At 39.1% G+C, this 18,896-nt stretch overlaps 1 protein-coding gene and 1 long non-coding RNA gene across 2 annotated transcripts in view; one reads left to right on the top strand and one right to left on the bottom strand.

The window, feature by feature from the left end:
- Positions 1-18,896, top strand: part of cdh12a (cadherin 12, type 2a (N-cadherin 2)) — a 358,772-nt gene that overhangs the window by 198,794 nt on the left and 141,082 nt on the right. The window lies entirely within an intron of this gene.
- On the bottom strand, positions 492-11,136 carry LOC132095805 (uncharacterized). Its single transcript, XR_009422508.1, has 3 exons — positions 11,000-11,136; positions 700-847; positions 492-551 (listed from the first exon to the last, which is right to left on the bottom strand). It is a non-coding gene; the product is annotated as an uncharacterized LOC132095805 (long non-coding RNA).

The raw sequence follows: 18,896 nt of genomic DNA, 5'->3' as shown, positions 1-18,896 counted from the left end.
GACTGTCAAAGAAATCGACTGGGAATGGAGGCGCAAAACACGATATAGAAGTGTAATTGGTCTCATTATTATGGATGTGCGGCAGTTTACTCTCCCTTAGAGGGAGGAAAAAAGAGAATAATTTCTCTCCTCTCTACACAACTATATGTTATGTGGCTGCTTCAAGAGCATGCAGGTGGGATTTTGCCCATTTCAGATGTTTAATTTTCAGTTAGAATATCAGGTTGAAATGAAAAATGTACTTCTATGTAAACAGATCGTCTTGATCCTGTAATAAGGATGCTTGTTTGTACTGCCAAGCACATGAGCAGATGCCAACAGAGTCTGCAGATATGGCTTTTCATTGCTTTTCATTTTAGGGGGTGCACTCTAAAAAATAATGGTGCTTTCAAATGCTCTTTACAGCTATGCCATTGAAGAATCATTTTTGTTTTCAAAAAGAACCATTCAGTCAAAGGACTGAATTTTTTAAAGAAGAATCTCTTTCTTACCTTTCTATAATCTGAAGAACTTCTTTCGCCATATAGAACCTTTTGTGAAACAGAAAGTTTCTGTGGAAGTACACAAAAAGAAAAAAATTAATATGGGATTTATTCCCAACTGCATCCAATAGAAGGCCACCTTAGGAATAGGACATTTATGTTCCTCTACTGGGAGAGTATTACACCCAGCACGGTGAAAATTCAGCACAGCATTTACCTCTTTAGATTATTTGGCGCTGTGTCACTAGCGGAAGGCGAAGGCATCCCCACAGATGGAGTTAGAGATAAGGTCACAGTAAACACTAAGCCAGTTGCCTCCAAGGGAGAGTGTGACAGGAGACAGTCAGTGGATCAGAACTGGTATCCTGATAGGCAAAAAGGATTGTTCAAGTAAACAAAGCATCAGACTTTGGTCACATAATTCAGGGGAAAGAAGAGTCTGAAACAAGAGGAGATGAGGGAAGATGCCCCCTTTAAGAAAAAAGTGCATAAAAGTTTAAATTGTAAACGTTGCAAATTAAGTTATTATAGCACAAAATGTAAAATTACTCAAAAAGGCCATCTTACGCCACTACATGGAGCAAAAGGCTGGGATACACCGGAACGTCGTTGCCTGAGTGAACAGCACATTTTTGTATTTACCGGTAAAGTCACTCCGTAAATTTTACGGCAATTTACTGGTATTGTTGTGTGAAAGTGGTTAATGTTACATCTTCTCATGCTGATAAATTACCAGAACGAATTTACCAGTATTTTTTGAAAAGGTCCTCTTCAATTCTGTGATGTCATTAAACGGAAATAGCCTCTAAATTGATATGCCTCCCGGAATTGTGTTTGTAAATATGGAGGGGTAAACATGGCCAATGTTTTTGTTGATGTTTTAATTTTTGTGTCAAATGTTCACATTCATGCAGCACTTAGATACATCATATTAGATGACTTCAAACCGAAATACACAGCGCAAAATGAATGCATCCTCTACTGTACGTCATAATGTTATGATTGGCCCAAAGCTGTTGAATTTTGAATTTCTTCAGCTTTGGATTGGCCTGGAGTAGACATACTTTTCATAACAGTTTTATTCATAGTCATTTTCATTCTGTGTTCACACACAGCAGAATTCCAACAGTTTTTTGGTAGTGTTACAACTTCTCATACTGGAAAATCACCAGAACCAATTTACCGGTATTTTTAAAAAGGGCCTGTTCACACATGTCCATGGTAATTTACCAGTAATTTTTCCAGAAAGTCTGTATGTGTGAAAGAGGTTTTTTATAACAACATGAGCACCTTCAAATGAAGAAAGTTATCAACATGACTGATGTTCAAAATGGTAAGGAAGCGCTGCTTTGTTTACGTTTCGTATACCCTTGTTTCGGTTTCTCCTTCTGAATGACAAATGTATAGTATTAATAGTTCAAGTGCAACTTTTTGGTCCAGACGCCACCAACACGAGGCAACAACAACGTTGGCTTTTACTGCAGATAGTAAGTTGGCTTGGTATGCTCCTTATGGCTTCTAAAAGTAAACCTGTTTGTCTGATCATACCAGCCAGATTCAGATAGTGTGATTGTAGCTTGGCTTCATCCAGCATGTAAGCTGCATACTGTATGTAAAACAGACTACAAATTGCATGCTTGATCTAAAAGACAAAGGTAATATGCACTGTGAGTTCAATCCTTCAAATATAAAAAAAAAATTGTGTCATGTATAATTGGACAAAGAAATGCAGTTAAATTATAACATTGCATGTAAATGTATTTACAGGTAGTTTGTGACTAGCTGTCAGCCCATGGTAATTTTTCTTGCGGCATAATCAGGACAGGGTATAATAGATGAGCTAAATGAGTTAGCATGTGTAAAAAGTACACTTATGAATCTGACTCAAGGAGGATGTGAAACAAATCAACAAGTCAAGTGTTAGGTGCAGCAGAAAAACACAAGAAAAACATCCCAAGGCTATTTTTTCCATTTCTATTGTAGTGGTGTACAAACCCATGAATTATGAAAGGTTGCAAGTTGTGTTAATAGCACAGTCAGTGCTGCCTGTATGGTCACTCACAATAGACATCCTGTCCTCCTAAAGTTCACCATGTTTGTATAAAGCTAGCTAAAGCTGAACCTCAGCATGCAGCAGGTGAGTAATGACTGGATTGTTAGTGTCTCTTTCAAAAAAGTGAACCCCACACAAGAGGTTTTGAACCCTCCCAGACTGCACCTGTGGACAATGCCAAGCACTCAGTATAAATAGGCATTTTGTCTGCATGCTGCTAGGCGTTTGGAGTGTGTGGGAGGTGTAAAGCCAATTAAAGCTTTTGTGTATGAGCCAAATGCATCGACTCCCTCTGCAGTGGATAAAAAGGTGGCTCACCCTGATCACTTTGTTTTGGCTACTGAGACTGAATTGTATTGGATCCAGTGCATTATTAACAACTTCCTACCTTTTGATTAGCATATTCTCCCTTCACTAATTATTTTGTAGTCTTCATGTGAGATTAACTTAAAACATTGTCTAACAGACTGCAGTTGCCAAGTTTATGCATAGATGGATTTGGGTTTGATGGAGTTTGTAGTGATGAATGTGCAAGGCATGCCCAGCATAAACTGGCTTAGGTTAACATATTTTGCTGCTCACATGAAATCAGATGAGCTTCAGCCAATTTGTACTTATAATGTAGATTCAGCCATTGCAATCTGTCAGAAGTTATTATTATTAACTTCAGTAATCAGTAATTATTATTATTTTTTTAAGGGATCATATGACATTGCTAAAAAGCAATGTGTTTATGTGGTTTAAGGTTCATAAAACACATTATTTTCCATATAATGTACATTATTGTTGCTGGTCTATGCCCCACCTTCTGAAATGCTTAGATTTTTACAAAGCTCATTGCTCTAAAAAAGCGAGCTATACGCTGATTGGCCAGCTATCAAGTGTGTTGTGATTGGAAATGTGATGGAAAGGTTATGCCCCTCACCATATATGGTGCCGTTGTTCTGACAAAATTCCTTCTCCCAGCACAAGACAAAAAATAAATCCCAATAAAACCCATTACAAACAATGCATTCGTTGCATCCAGTGGGGACATAATTACTGATTATTATTACTTGCACTGTTTTTTTACACATTGTGTTGCATGCTGCGTAAACATAAAACTATGTCTGCATTTGTGATCAGAGAAACAAGGGCTACCCTACACTGCTCAAAACTCACATTTGATTCATCAGTGGCAAATTATTAAAAAAGAAGAACACACTAACAGACTGTGAGTCAGGAGAGCCAGACTGTCCTTGCAAAGTTAGAACTACCCCACTGTAACGAAGAGGCTGAGGCAGAATGTGAATCCATTTGCAGGAGTTTATTAAGGGAAGATCTTACAATCAGAGTCGTGTAACCAGACAAAGTGTCAATAGCGAAAGGGCAGTCTGATCTTTCAACATACACAGGGGTCATCCAGTAGTCAGAGACGAATAGGCAGGCGAACAGGTCAAACACATACATCAGTTCAATCAAGCAGTAAATCCAAAGGGGAAATCCAAGAGACGTGAACGAGGTAACAGGCAGAATCGTGAACAAACAGGCACTCAGAATACTCACAAGGGAAACGCTCGGTAAGGCAGGTAAACTGGCAATACTTTGCAGTGAAGTAACATGCTGACTCATGTTAAATAGTCCCAAACAGGAAATAACTGTACAAGCAGAGGGAGTGGTGAAGAGTCAATACTCCAGTGAGAGCTCCCTCTGCTGGCGTGGCGTTAAAGAATCCCCCTCCCTAGGAGTGCCTCCTGGCACTCTGCGCGGACGTCCCCGTGGTCGTGGCGCTGGTCGATCGGGTCTGGCTCGATGGAAGTCCTCCGTGAGAGACGGATCCAGAATGTCGCTGGCGGCTACCCATGACCTCTCCTCAGGTCCATAGCCCTCCCAGTCCACAAAATATTGGAGCTGACCCCCTCTCCTTCTCGAGTCCAGTAATTCCTTGACGTTGTAGGCTGGTGCTCCATCAATGTCCAGTGGTGGTGGTGGCTCCTGAGCCTCATGATTTGGGTCAGCAACCGTGTGGACCGGTTTCAGCAGTGAGACATGGAAGGAGGGAGAGATACAGTAGTTAGCAGGAAGCTCTAATTGGTACGTGACTTCATTGATTCTTTGTAGAATTTTAAAAAGGCCAACGTACTTTGGGCTGAGCTTCCTGCTTGGTAGCCGCAACTTGAGATCCCGTGTAGAGAGCCAGACCCGTTGTCCTGGTTGGTAGGAAGGATGTGGCTGACGTCGCTTGTTAGCCTGGTGTTCCTGTACTCTGACAGCTCGTTGGAGGCGGACGTGAACACTGTCCCATACCCTCTCGCTCCGACGAATCCAGTCATCCACAGCGGGGACTGATGATGAAGTTCTGTGCATACCCATGTAAACTGGGTACCTCTGTCACTGACAATATCCTCCGGGATTCCATAGTTCCTGAATACATGGTGGAACATAGCCTGTGCCGTTTCCATGGCGGTGGGGAGTCCTTTCAAGGGGACTAACCAGCAGGACTTGGAGAACCTGTCTATGATAACAAAGATTGTTGTGAAACCATGGGACAGCGGTAAGTATGTAACAAAGTCTATTGAGAGGTGAGACCAGGGACCTTGTGGAATGGGCAGAGGTTGCAGGAGTCCAGAGGATAATTCCTTGGGGGTCTTAGATTGAGCACAACCCTGACAAGCTTTGACGTAATTAGTGACGTCCTTGGACATTGAAGGCCACCAGAATGAGTTACGTAACAGGTGTAGACTGCGGGAGATACCTGGGTGGCCAGAGCTGACTGAGGAGTGGACCCACTGAATGACTCTGGGGGGCAGACCTTATGGAACGTAATGGAGGTGAGGGGGGCAGTTGGTAGGAGCTGGATCTTGGATCTGTTCCCGTTGGATCTCCTCCATGATATCCCAAGTAATTGGGGCAATGATTACCGATGGAGGAAGAATGTATTCTGGGGTTTTGTTGTCCATGAGGATATCATACTGCCTGGATAGAGCATCTGCCATACTGTTTTTACTTCCTGGGCGATAAGTCACTGAGAATTGGAAGTGTGAGAAGAAGAGGGACCATCGAGCTGGGCGAGGGTTGAGTCGTTTTGCACTTTTAATGTACTCCAGGTTTTTATGATCGGTAATCACCTGGAATGGGTGGACTGCTCCCTCGAGCCAGTGCCTCCATTGCTTTATCGCTGCTTTCATAGATAGGAGTTCCTTATTCCCTACATCATAGTTTTGTTCGGCTGCCGTTAACTTCCTGGAAAAGAATGCACAAGGGTACAGTTTACCCGGTTGACCATGGCACTGGGAGAGTACGGCTCCAATGCCTGAGTCCGAGGCATCCACTTCCACGATGAATGGTAAGTTGGGGTCAGGGTGCTTGAGGATAGGAGCCGTGGTAAATTTAACTTTTAAGATGTTGAATGCTTGAGTAGCCTCCTCACTCCACCTGAGTTTGGAAGGTTTTCCCTTGAGGAGTGATGTCAGTGGTGCTGCAACCATGCTGTAATTTCTAATGAACCTTCTGTAAAAGTTCGCAAATCCCAGGAATCTCTGAAGTTCCCTGACACTGGACGGTTGGGGCCATTCCGTTACTGCCATGGCCTCATCCATCTTAACACCTTGATGACTAATATGATAACCCAGGAATGATGGCTGCTTGACGTGAAACTCACATTTCTCTGCCTTGACGTACAGGTGATTCTTCAGGAGCCAAGTGTGGACGTGTGGAGCCAAGTGTGGACGGTCTTGACATGGTCAACGTGTTCTGCTTCAGACTTGGAGTAGATGAGAATGTCATCAATGTAGGCAATTATGTACTGGTTAAGCAAGTCACGGAAGATTTCATTTATGAAGGACTGGAATACAGCGGGTGCGTTGGCAAGTCCATACGGCATGACTCATACTCATAGTGCCCTCTAGTGGTGAGGAAGGCAGTCTTCCATTCGTCGCCCTCTTTGATGCGAATGAGGTTGTATGCACTTCGTAGGTCTAGTTTGGTGTAAATCCTTGCTTCACGGAGCTGTTCCAGAGCTCAAGGGACCAATGGCAAAGGGTAGCGGAATTTTTAAATGTTGTTTAATCCCTGATAATCAATACAGGGCCTGAGTCCTCCGTCTTTTTCTCCACAAAGAAGAACCCTGCTGCAGCTGGAGAAGTGGAAGGTCGGATGAGTCTCAGGGCCTCCTCAATATAATCCTCCATGGCTTGGGATTCTGTACGAGATAAGGGATAAACACAACTCTTGGGGGGCATGGCATTGGGGAGTAAATCAATACTACAGTCCCAGGGACGATGAGGTGGTAGTTGTGTTGTCTTAGTTTTGCTAAAGACCTCTGCTAGGTCATCGTAACAGGGGGTAATATTGACAGTCTTGGTACTCGAGGGACTTTCAACACTAGTGATACAGCAAGGCTGGGGAACTGACGAGAAACAGTGATCTTCACAAAAGGCTGACCACTTGGTCAACTCACCCTGATGCCAGGACAGGACGGGGTCGTGAATGGACAGCCATGGGAATCCGAGGATGACTTCATGCTTAGGAGAGTTAACGACATAGAACGATATGGACACCTGGTGAAATAACCCCACTTGCAATGTAAGTGTCTTGGTTTGATGAATTATTCCAGTTCCGATTGCTGTGTCGTTGATGGCTTTGATCTTAATGGGTGGGTTACATGGTTGGACGGGTAAGTTATACTTCTTGACGATATCTTCATGAATGAGATTTAATGCAGCTCCGGAGTCGATCATTGCTGTCAATGAGATGGACAGTTCTTCAGTTTTCAATGTAAGGGGAAGTTTGAAGGATTGATTATTAGGTATTGACAAGTGTTCCATATTTACCAAAATAAGTTGCTGAGCCTTGTGTGGACATCTCTGGCGATGGCCTGGTTCACCGCAGTAGAAACAGAGATGGAGATGGCATCGCCGTGCTCATTCACTTTCAGTTGGATTCAGTTGAGGCGAAGTATTCTGTAACGAAGAGGCTGAGGCAAAATGTGAATCCATTTGCAGGAGTTTATTAAGGGAAGATCTTACACTCAGAGTCGTGTAACCAGGCAAAGTGTCAATATCGTAAGGGCAGGTGGGACAAAGTCATTGTTATGCAAGTCACAAGTAAGTCTCAAGTCTTTGCCCTCGAGTCCCGAGTCAAGTCGAGTCAAAGATGAGGCAAGTCCCGAGTCGAGTCAAAAGTCAAAGCCAACAAGTCTCAAGTCGAGTCCAAAGTCCTACCATTTTAGTTTCGAGTCATTTCAAGTCCTCTTACCACAGAAATAAAATTTATACAAATCATGTATGTCTGTAAGATTTGTATTTATTTTATTTAAACCTCTTTTTATACAATGACATTAATCAAATACAGTAAAATACGGAAAATTAAAATTTTCACAAAAAATGCTTGTATTTCAACAGCATATTGCACTAGAACAATGGCCTGTTTTTGTCTCATGTGTGTTTGGAGAGACTGAGATATACATTTGTCTTCATCCGTCTAGCAGCAACTTAGAAATGGAACTTTAAAACGGACATTGACATGATGTTGGCGAGGTTTTCCATCTAAGTGAGCTACACTCATCGACCTCATATAATCCCTATTTTTGTTAGCATGAACCAGCAAGAGAGACGTGCGTTTAGGGTCTCGTTGATACAGTATGGTACATCCGATAAGGTGCTTAGCATTCGTTCAAAACTTACCTTTCTTTGTGCAACTTCAGGTGTTGAACAAAGTTGGACGTTGTGGCAGCTCCGTCTGTAATCTTCGACCCGCATGTTTTGCAAATTGCAACTTGTCAACTACCTCGTAATTTTTATAGCCAAACAAAACTATCTTTGGTATCATTTTGCCAACTAACGCGTTGTTGCTTTTTGCACGTCAGTGGTTGTCTTACAATATGCCTGCTTAGATGCTGCCGAATCAAACCAACGTGGGAATACAGTGATTGGATGTCGTGCAGGCAGTGCGCATGCTCTCTGCATGCATACAGGTGATGCACATTTTTTTCACAGATGCAGATACACTGGGGAGTATACATTCATGGGAAGTAGCAAGTCTTCTCAAGTCAAAAGGCGCAAGTCCAAGTGAAGTCACGAGTCATTGATGTTAAAGTCCAAGTCGAGTTGCAAGTCTTTGTACATTTTGTCGAGTCGAGTCTTAAGTTAAATTCATGACTCGAGTCTGACTCGAGTCCAAGTCACATGACTCGAGTCCACACCTCTGGTGAACGAGGTAACAGGCAGAATCGTGAACAAACAGGCAGTCAGAATACTCACAAGGGAAACGCTCGGTAAGGCAGGTAAACTGGCAATACTTCGCAGTGAAGTAACATGTTGACTCATGTTAAATAGTCCCAAACAGGAAATGACTGTAGAAGCAGAGGGAGTGGTGAACAGTCAATACTCCGGTGAGAGCTCCCTCTGCTGGCGCGGCGTTACACCCACTTTATATAAAAACCCTTTGTGCCACAGACACATTGTAGTCTACTAGTCTACTCTATCTTCCATAAAATGCATTGTACACACATAAATATTTGGATTGAAATGTTTAAGAACAGTGTTGTAAATACAACTTAACCACTGATTTCTAGTTGTGTCTTCTTCTTTCTTTCACAAGGAAACACATAGAGTCTCCAGGACAGGGCTGCAGCAGAAACAGCATGAATAAAATTTAGCCTTCTTTCTTTGTGTGAACATTTGGGCGCCATTATTAAAATCTTCCCATATTGTGACGTAGACATGTGAGGGCATGTTGGAACGAGCCGTTTAAGGAGGGAGTGGTTGACTCTTAACTTTTATAAAAAATATCTCTTTGGATTTGAGACTTTAGTCTTTGCAACTTTACTGATCTTCTTTATGCACCAAGAGCTTGTAACACTCCAAAGAGAAAGGAAAAATTTAAATGGCATCTTATGACCTCTTTAAGAAAAAGCTAAATAATTCAACATTTTTAAGTCATTATTTGGTAACACATGCCAAATTGATGGCAATTAAATCAAGTAAAATAAAGGAATTGTTCATACCAAATGCATATTTACATTCCACTGCAATGCGTTTCCATTGTTTTTCTATGTAAACATGAGCTTGATGGATGTCTTTGGCCATTTGTAATTCAACACAATCTCACAATCTGTGTAACTATTATTTTTGTTTTTGCAAATTAATGGCTAATTCATATTAATTCGTACTGTCTTATCGATAGGTTTTCTTATGAGCTGCTGAGTAATGGTTATATTAAGAGTTGGGGTTTGAGACTGGCCTTCATATTTTTTTTGTTTTGTTTTTTTTTTATATATTTTTTATACCATTCAAATCGTACAAATTCATAGAAAATTTCTTGTGAAATTTGAGTAAGTAATTTCAGTGCCACTTAACAGAATTGTAAGAATAATGCTGATTTTCAATTGTTTTCGAACAAGATTTTCAATTGTTTTGCAATTGTTTGACCAATCAGTAAGAAACAAGAATTAAATAAATGTTATGTAAATGGGTAGTTCGCCCAAAAATGAAAATTCTGTCATTAATTACTCTCCCTCATTTCGTTCCAAGAAATAAAATAAAAAATCATTACTGCACGGCTATGACTGACACGGAAGAGAAAATTTGTTAAATAAAGTAATTATTTTTGTTTTTCTTTGCACACAAAAAGTATTCTCATAGCTTCATAAAATTATGGTTGAACCACAGATGTCTAATTGACTATTTTGATGATGACCTTACTATGTTTCTGGGCACATTTTCTTGAACATGGTAGTTGCACTGCTGTCTATGCAGGGTTAAAAAGCTATCGGATTTCATCAAACATATCTTAATTTGTGTTCCGTAGATGAACTAAGGTCTTACGGGTTTGAAACGATATGAGGATGAGTAATAAATGACAGAATTTACATTTTGGGTGAATTCTCCCTTTAAGCAATATCACACAAGCTGTGATTCGGCCATAGGCACAATTCCTCATGCCTACAGCATGATTAGAAAAGTGATACCGCTTTTATACAATAGTTTGGTAAAACAAAAATAGGGACCTACATTTTATACACAATACTTAAAACGTTATGTTTCTTTTCCACAGATGAAAATAATTCCAAATGAAGACTGTCAAACTTTGCCCCTCTCCAAGCAAAAAAACAATATCACTGTTTAGATTTTGAATAAATCAATGATTTGAATGTATTTTGAATGAATGACTCCACCTACACTACTGGAGTATCCAGTAACTGGAGTTAAAAGCGCCATTTACAGTATTTGTATCATTTTTATGTAATTTTATTTATTTGTATTATTATTATTTTTTAAATCAGTAAATCAACCAATGGCTTACTTATAATTGTCTATAAGAGAACGTATTCTAACATCAAAAGCAAGAAGACCAAAAGCACTCTCTCTAGGTATCATGTTACTTCTCTGGATAAGTGCTGATTATTGGCCCAGTGTATTGCACTTGTCTGTCTCCCGTTGTGTGGAGTGCTTCAGCATACCCAAGTACGTTTTTTGCTACTCACTTGTTCATTGGAGTTGAGGACTGGGAGGTGTCCAGCAGAGTGCATCGCTTGGAACTGCGGTAGAGAGTAGAAAGACAAGAGCTGCCAGCTGTGTCTCCATCTGCTTGCATCTGGCATCAAACTGAGACTGACTTGTGAAGCTCTGCAATAGACGCTCGTGTGATTCAAAGATGGGGGAAAAGCCTTTTTGATTAGCCAGCAACAAAAACACAATTTCTTTGACATGATTAAAATCCTTAACTAGCTCAATGGAGTCCCGTTTCATCAGTCCATAAACACATAACTCATTGATGAAAGTTTTAAAAGGGGTGTTTTTATCCTCAGGAAAAGAAAATAACTTGTACCATTGAATAAACAATAAAACATAAAAGTGCCGCATTCTATAATTGGCCTTTCAAATAATACTGTACTTTGTAGTAGCTAGGGAATAATAGCTTCCTCCTCTATTTTATATTGGAGTTCAGGGAAGATGTTTCCTATTCAAACAGATTGCTTTTTTAATATTTTATATATATATATATATATATATATATATATATATATATATATATATATATATATATATATATATATATATATATATATATATATATATATATAGTACATACCAAATTTTTGGACACACCTTCTCATTCAAAGAGTTTTGTAGAGTCACACTGAAGGCATCAAGGTCTATTTGACCAAGAAGGAGAGTGATGGGGTGCTGCGCCAGATGACCTGGCCTCCACAGTCACCGGACCTGAACCCAATCGAGATGGTTTAGGGGTGAGCTGGACCGCAGACAGAAGGCAAAAGGGCCAACAAGTGCTAAGCATCTCTCGGGGAACTCCTTCAAGACTGTTGGAAGACCATTTCAGGTGACTACCTCTTGAAGCTCATCAAGAGAATGCCAAGAGTGTGCAAAGCAGTAATCAAAGCAAAAGGTGGCTACTTTGGAGAACCTACAATATGACATATTTTCAGTTGTTTCACACTTTTTTGTTATGTATATAATTCCACATGTGTTAATTCATAGTTTTGATTCCTTCAGTGTGAATCTACAATTTTCATAGTCATGAAAATAAAGAAAACTCTTTGAATGAGAAGGTGTGTCCAAACTTTTGGTCTGTACTGTATATATATATATATATATATATATATATATTAAGTTTGTAAATATAAACCTGTCCTAATCAATATGTTTTGGTTTAACAAGGTTCTGTAACTGTAAAACCTTCAACAATTGTTTAACATTTGTTATGCCCATCTCTCTTCCGGTTGATAAAGCAGTCTGCTTGTTTGGCAAGACATGAAACTGCTGCTGGGTTTCCTGCCATGAATATATTTGCGGCGTGCAATATAAATCATGGTAAAATATTATCAACGATATGGCAGAGAATGATTACAACACCCGTTGTAATCTCTGGTTAATCAGGCTTGTCACAGTACCTTAAGAAAGGAAACATATCTAGGGGTCATATTTCGAAGAATGCACAGCTTGGGGAAGAAGAGAGATCACTCGCCATGTGATATGATGGTGTTAGCTGCACAAGGCTTGAACTGGTGGTCATGACTCCCTCCCTCCACATTAATTCAAGGCTATCAGCTACTGAGCACGTTCAACATGAAAGAAGCCTGTAGCATATATATCAGCACAAAGGACTGAGCATACAAAATAGCTCAAGATGCCTTCATCATCACAAACTCGCGTGAGGATAAGGTGTCAGCCATTCTCAATGCATTTCTCCTCCACATACCATTCATCATTTGCTCTAGTGTACATTGTAAAAATGTTTGTCATTTTGTTTTTTTACAGAAAAGAAAAAAATGCTACAGTAAAAAAAGTTAACTAAATAACTATAATAAAATAACACTAATTGTGATTTAATGCTACAAAATACATTAGAACCATTTTAATAATCCCGCTCAAGGAATATGCAAAAAAAGAAAGCAACGCCTGTAGCTATACCACAGACCATAGACTGTAAAGTGAATGAATTGTTCATTCTTACAGCTGTGCAGATAAAACTTGCGGTTAATGGGCGTGTCATTTCAGGAACACAATCTAAGCGGTTCACCAATCACAAAACACTGGGCCAGTTAATTAAGAGCACATTTTGTATTTTGGAAGGATGGGTTTCATTGAAACAGAGAAAGGCTGGGAATAAAGGTGATGCAATAATGTAAAATATGTGAAAAATAATGAGTTTTTGGAACAATCAAGCATGAAAACGTATTCTAGTACAGCCCAAAAATCAAATCAGTGCTTTGTATAAGGGCATAATATGATGACCCCTTTAATAAGTCAACAATTTCTTTTGTACCACCTGAATTATTATGGAGTCATCATTAGGCTACATTTTAAGGTAAAAAAGTAGATTTTGGTAGTTCAAGATACCGTATATTAGCAATTGATCAGGAGCATGAAATATACATGCAAAAAAATTAAAATATACAGAAAACAATATGCCATCCTATAATACTGCTGAAAAAAAAATTATATATATATATATATATTGTTGGAAAAAAAGTTTATTGGGTTTATTCAAATTCCAATAAAATAAAAGAAATATTACTAGAAATTTATTTATTTCTGTAACAACAGTGCAAGTAATAAGTTATATATGTACATTAATGACTAGCGCACATACATCAGCTGTTAGTTTAATTATTATTATTATTGAATTTGACAGGTGAACCCTACAGTATATGTGGATTAAAACATTAATATTTTCTCCTCAATATTTTCTCCTTCAGTGCCTGAAGTTCATGTCTACATTATAATTGCAATGTGTAAGGCTAAATGTACAGTTTCTAATGCTGAGTGGACCACCTGTTGGAGCATTTGGAACTGACTGGAGTTTTAATGATGTCTGTTCCACACATGCTCTATGTCTGTGTGGCGGAAGGGAGGAGGAATTAAGTGAGAGGTATCATTCAGAGAAAGCAAGCTGTGGACAGCTACTCAGGGGGTCCAAATCATGAAACAGTCATTTCTTTAAAAAACACAACTTTCAAAATAGCTCACAGTGTTCCAAACAAAAAAGGCAAAAAGAAGTTCATAACAGGTTCTTAATTATAGGAAAGCAATGAAGAGGGTGGCAATGACATTTCAGTGAGTGGACCACTTTTGTAGATGATTAACATTTCCGTTGGATCAAAACGCTTCCATTAGCAGGAAGAATTTCAGCCGTGACTGTATCAAATGCACATCGGGTGGGCTTTCAAGTGCCAGTTGTTCCATCCTAGTGTGCAGAGACCACCTAGAAATACTCTGCATGAAATCAGAAATGTAAAAAGATGACTCCTTGTGCCATCACCTCGCAAAATCATTTGCATTCACATTTCAGTCCCTTTGTCTTGATTCAATAGTGCTGTTTCAGGGACAACAGAGTGATGGAAAGTATCAAAGGACATTACTGATGATAAGTTGCATACACTGGAAAAGAAGTCCCCTAAGGCATTGTTGGCTTACTTTCAGACAGATCTGGACACAAACTCTGAAAATTGGTTGTAACAAACATGATGCAATGCACTGCAAACTTTACGTAATCAGTTGAGTCTTTCTGTATAGAATTCTTGAGAATTTTTCCATGACATTTATAGAGGAGCATGTACCCATAAAATGGGAGAAAATGCTCACTACTGAAAATCTGGACTAACCTGACACTGCTGAACATCTCATAGGGCATACGGTGAATAACACCAATCCTCACTCCAGCTTTAATCTTAGATGTATCCTGGAGGAAAAGCAATCTGTAGCAGGCTGAGATGTGAATGCTGTACCTTTTTTTTTTTTTTTTTTTTTTCACTGCCCAGATTAAATTCTGAAGCTGTATGTGAGACAAGGAAGGTGCAAAAGAGCACAATCCACTTGTTATTGTTGTTATTTCTGTGCTGCATTCCCACAAAGTGTCCTGAGGGAAGTTCACAGCTATTTCCGAGATTTGCTGAAAAGCTTTATGCCACTTATGACTGGGTCAGCTGGTATTACTCGTGAAAGTAAAGACAAAATACAGCATAATTTATTGCATAGGCCTACAACTGTAGTTCATTTAAATAAGTTAGTAATGTAGAAAATCTCTTTTTTAGTAGATCTTGTCCCACTTCGGTAAATTTGTAATTTAAAACATAGACGTGAAAATGATGCAGTGAACTTAAATAGCTGTAACTCATGAATGCCTTGTAATTCAGATCTAAGGTTGGTCTCTTTTTAAAGAAAACAATCAGCAGATTAGCTTTCAAAACAAAATGTAACAAGTGTGTGTGACGAGTGGGGCAGGTCCGAGAGCCGAGAGCCATGGGAACGGCCCGAGGCCAGTGGAGTGGTTGGAAATGAGCGACACCTGCTCGACCCACCGGTCTCGAGTCCCACGGAGGAGATGGAAGGATATAAAACAGGAGCGACGACAGTGAAGGACGAGAGAGGACCAGGCCTGGATTTTAGTTGTGTTTTGTTTTTGTTTGTGCGCAGCAGTCGTCCGTGAGGGGCTGCCGCGCTGTTTTATGTTTCTTTTGATTATTAAAGTTTGACTTGATTGTCCGCCGGTTCCTGACCGTGATGTGTAGTGGTGGCTGCCGTCCATGAGGGAGCGGAGGAGTCTCCGCCGTTCGCCAGGGGGCCGGTGCCTGTCTATCTATCTATCTATCTGTATGTCTGCCTGTCTGTATGTATGTCTATCAATATATATATATATATAGGTCTTCTGTTTTAAAAACTGAAGGTGCATCACCGTCACTGCTGTATTAGTGTTCAGATTGGATTGTGATTGGTAGGAAGAACCAAAAGGGGCATTAAATTCAAGGCCATTGCCTCTTCGCTGTTGTACATTGTTCGTTAGAAGGAACGCCCTTCAATTGATCTTTATCCAGTCATAGCTACACTCCAGCAGTGCATGGTCAGTGGGGATCTCAAAACACGTGGAGAAGAGAGCATTTTCTGCATGAAACACAGCAGTATAAAATCACTTTCTATCCTGATAGAAGAGAGAATGCAAAATATTTTTTCTTTTAATTCAGCTATCCTAATGTTCATGAACCAGTTTATAAGTGTTCATGTGTCGAGTTCATTTGTAGCCTATGGAAATAGCTGTTGCACTTGACCCTCATCCATCTAGTGGTGTCTGCCAATGTTCAGCTAACAGATAGTCCTGCCCCCAAACCTCTGCCACCTTTTTTTTTTTTTTTTTTACTGGCTTGATTGCTCAAACAAACACAGTAATGTTTCGCAAGCACCATAGTGTTTACACTTTTCATGGGAATCATCCTACTTAAGATTTACTTCAAATTGACTCTGCTGGGAGTCAGTTTAAAATGCAAAATGGGTATTATTACTTCTGTTGGAATGAGAATTATATTGCTCTGTTTGCTCTCCATGTAATCTCACTTCGGTTTAGGATTAACAATTGAGATATTAAAGATTTCCTATGTGATTTCTAATTTTGAGTGTAATCAAAGCCTCCCAATTTGCTTGTTCAGCAGGTCTCCTTGAGCCACGTCTAATGTCCACATTAGCGTAATATAAACAAGCGTAGACCGTGTGCAAATATCCTTCAATTTGTGGCCATTTGAGGGAAGATCCATGGAGAGCACCACTGCAATAAAGTCAGAAGGCTTAATCCAGTGTTCTTGTGGGAGGAAAACCTTCAGTAACACTCACACCTGGCTTAACATTCCCCTTTTAACACTCATTTATTTTCATTTAAAGAGAGAGAGAGGATCATTTATTTCATTTGTAATGAATTGTGAGCACTGAGACTGGGGGTGGTATTGATTGCGCACATCCACTCCATCACTTCTGGCCCTTCCTTTGATTGGGAGATGTGCATGCTCTTGGAATCCCTAAGCAGATCTCCACAGCTGTCATGGAAAATTGATAGAACTGACAGGCAGACGTGACTGGCACATCTCTTAGGAAGGTTAAAACCCCACATTGTGAACCATCTAGGCTTATTTTTAGTTATTTTGTAGACCATGCTCATTAGAATGGGAAATGTGGCCTATGCGTAATGGTGTAGGAAAGGGTAGAATTGGGAATTCAGTAGGATGCCATATGCCTTGTTTTTATGAAATGGAAATAGTGCCTGTCTCTTGTTAAATCTGAATTTCATTTTATTTTTTAACTTTTGAAAAAACAGCTCATATCATAAATAGAATCGATAACGAGAATATCAGTTTGATATTCTTTTTTTAAAGATACTATGATTGTACATTTTATGTTGTGTAAGTAGATAACAGGTACGGTGTACATTTTAGGACATCCTCAGACCTCAATCATCAAATGAAAAGGCATCATGTCTCAGACTAAAAGGCTTCAGCCATCGGACAAAACGGCATCGCGCCTCTGACTGAAAAGCTTCAGGTCTCAGGAAAAACCACGTCAGGTGTCAGGTCTCATACAATTAACGTTAGAAATCAGACGAAACGGACTCGGACAAAAAGTCATCAGACGAAATGGACTCGGGCAAAAAGTCATCAGACGAAACGGACTCGGACAAAAAGTCATCAGACGAAACGGGCTCGGACAAAAAGTCATCAGACGAAACGGACTCAGGTGGAGTATCGCGTTGCCCCGCCCCATGTGACGTCACACGCACGCCGTTCACAGGAAGTGGTATATAATGGTTGATTGATGGCAAAAGGAGGTAAGCAGCGTCTGATATTTTATATTTTAACAGTTTTATTTAAATGTTACACTAATTAAGTTATATAGGGAAGAGAACATATTTTCGAGAGTCTTGTGTGCACGTTTAAAAAGTTAGTTAGCCATATTGCAACTAGCGAGCTTTTATTTTGGCCAAGTAGTAAAATTACCCTTACGAAAAATAAGCATGCTTTTACTATCAAAAACCAAAAAAACAAAAACAAGTGGTCGATATAGTTAAATCATGGTATCCACAGATTAACCATGGTTTTGCTACTAACCATAGTTTAACCATGCTGTTTATAGTAAAACTGTGGTTATACAAATGGTACGTTAATCATTAAACTAAAAAAAACATGTTACTACACTTTTACTATAATAAAACCACAATGCATTACATATAGAAAAACTTTGTTGTTTCATCTCATGAATAATCATAACAATTATACGTATAAAACTTACTCATTTGTGGATGTAACTTTTATGAGTATGATTATGTATAACACGCAATAAACACCATGCTAAATCCACATGATTTATAATGGTTTATAAGTCTTATATCTTGATATTATTTATTTAAAATATATACAGTATCTTACTATCTTATTGATATTACATAGTAATAAATATAGTTAGAATCAAAAGTGCCATATTACACATTCATCTGATCAGATATTTGATATGATGGCTGTTTAAGGAAAAATAATATTTTTATTTTCATTATTATTGTTGTAGTTATTTATAGTGGTATTTGCCTGCTTTGAGTAAAGTAACAAAACAACAATGCCAAGATATGAGACTTATATTATATCTAAGGGAAACATTCTATTGTAAGTTAAGTGGATGCATTATATTCATTACGTATTATAAATCATAATCTTAAATGCTATAACCACAAATGAGTAAACATTATAATACATTAAAACTGTTGTTATGATTACTCATGAGATGATATGACATATTACAAAGTTTTTTTTCTAATACATTATGCATTCATTATAATGCCATAAGAATACTCTTATAATTTGTTTTAAATACGGGCTTCATAGGAAGTGTTACCGTTAAGTTTAATCGATAATGTACTTCTTCACTGATGTTATACAATATCCTTATACAAATGAAAAAAAAATGTTTACAGCATCTAATGCTTTTATCTTGCAGTGAAATGCATCTAAGAAGATGAATAAAATAAAGTGAGCCACAGAGATGGCATCGTCCAAGAGCACAGGCATGTATTTTTCTTTTCTGCATTGGTAAGAATACTATTAACTCAAA

The sequence above is a fragment of the Carassius carassius genome, chromosome 20 (assembly GCF_963082965.1).
Source record: "Carassius carassius chromosome 20, fCarCar2.1, whole genome shotgun sequence".
Lineage (NCBI taxonomy): Eukaryota > Metazoa > Chordata > Actinopteri > Cypriniformes > Cyprinidae > Carassius > Carassius carassius.
This window is presented reverse-complemented; position numbering and strand designations above follow the sequence as displayed.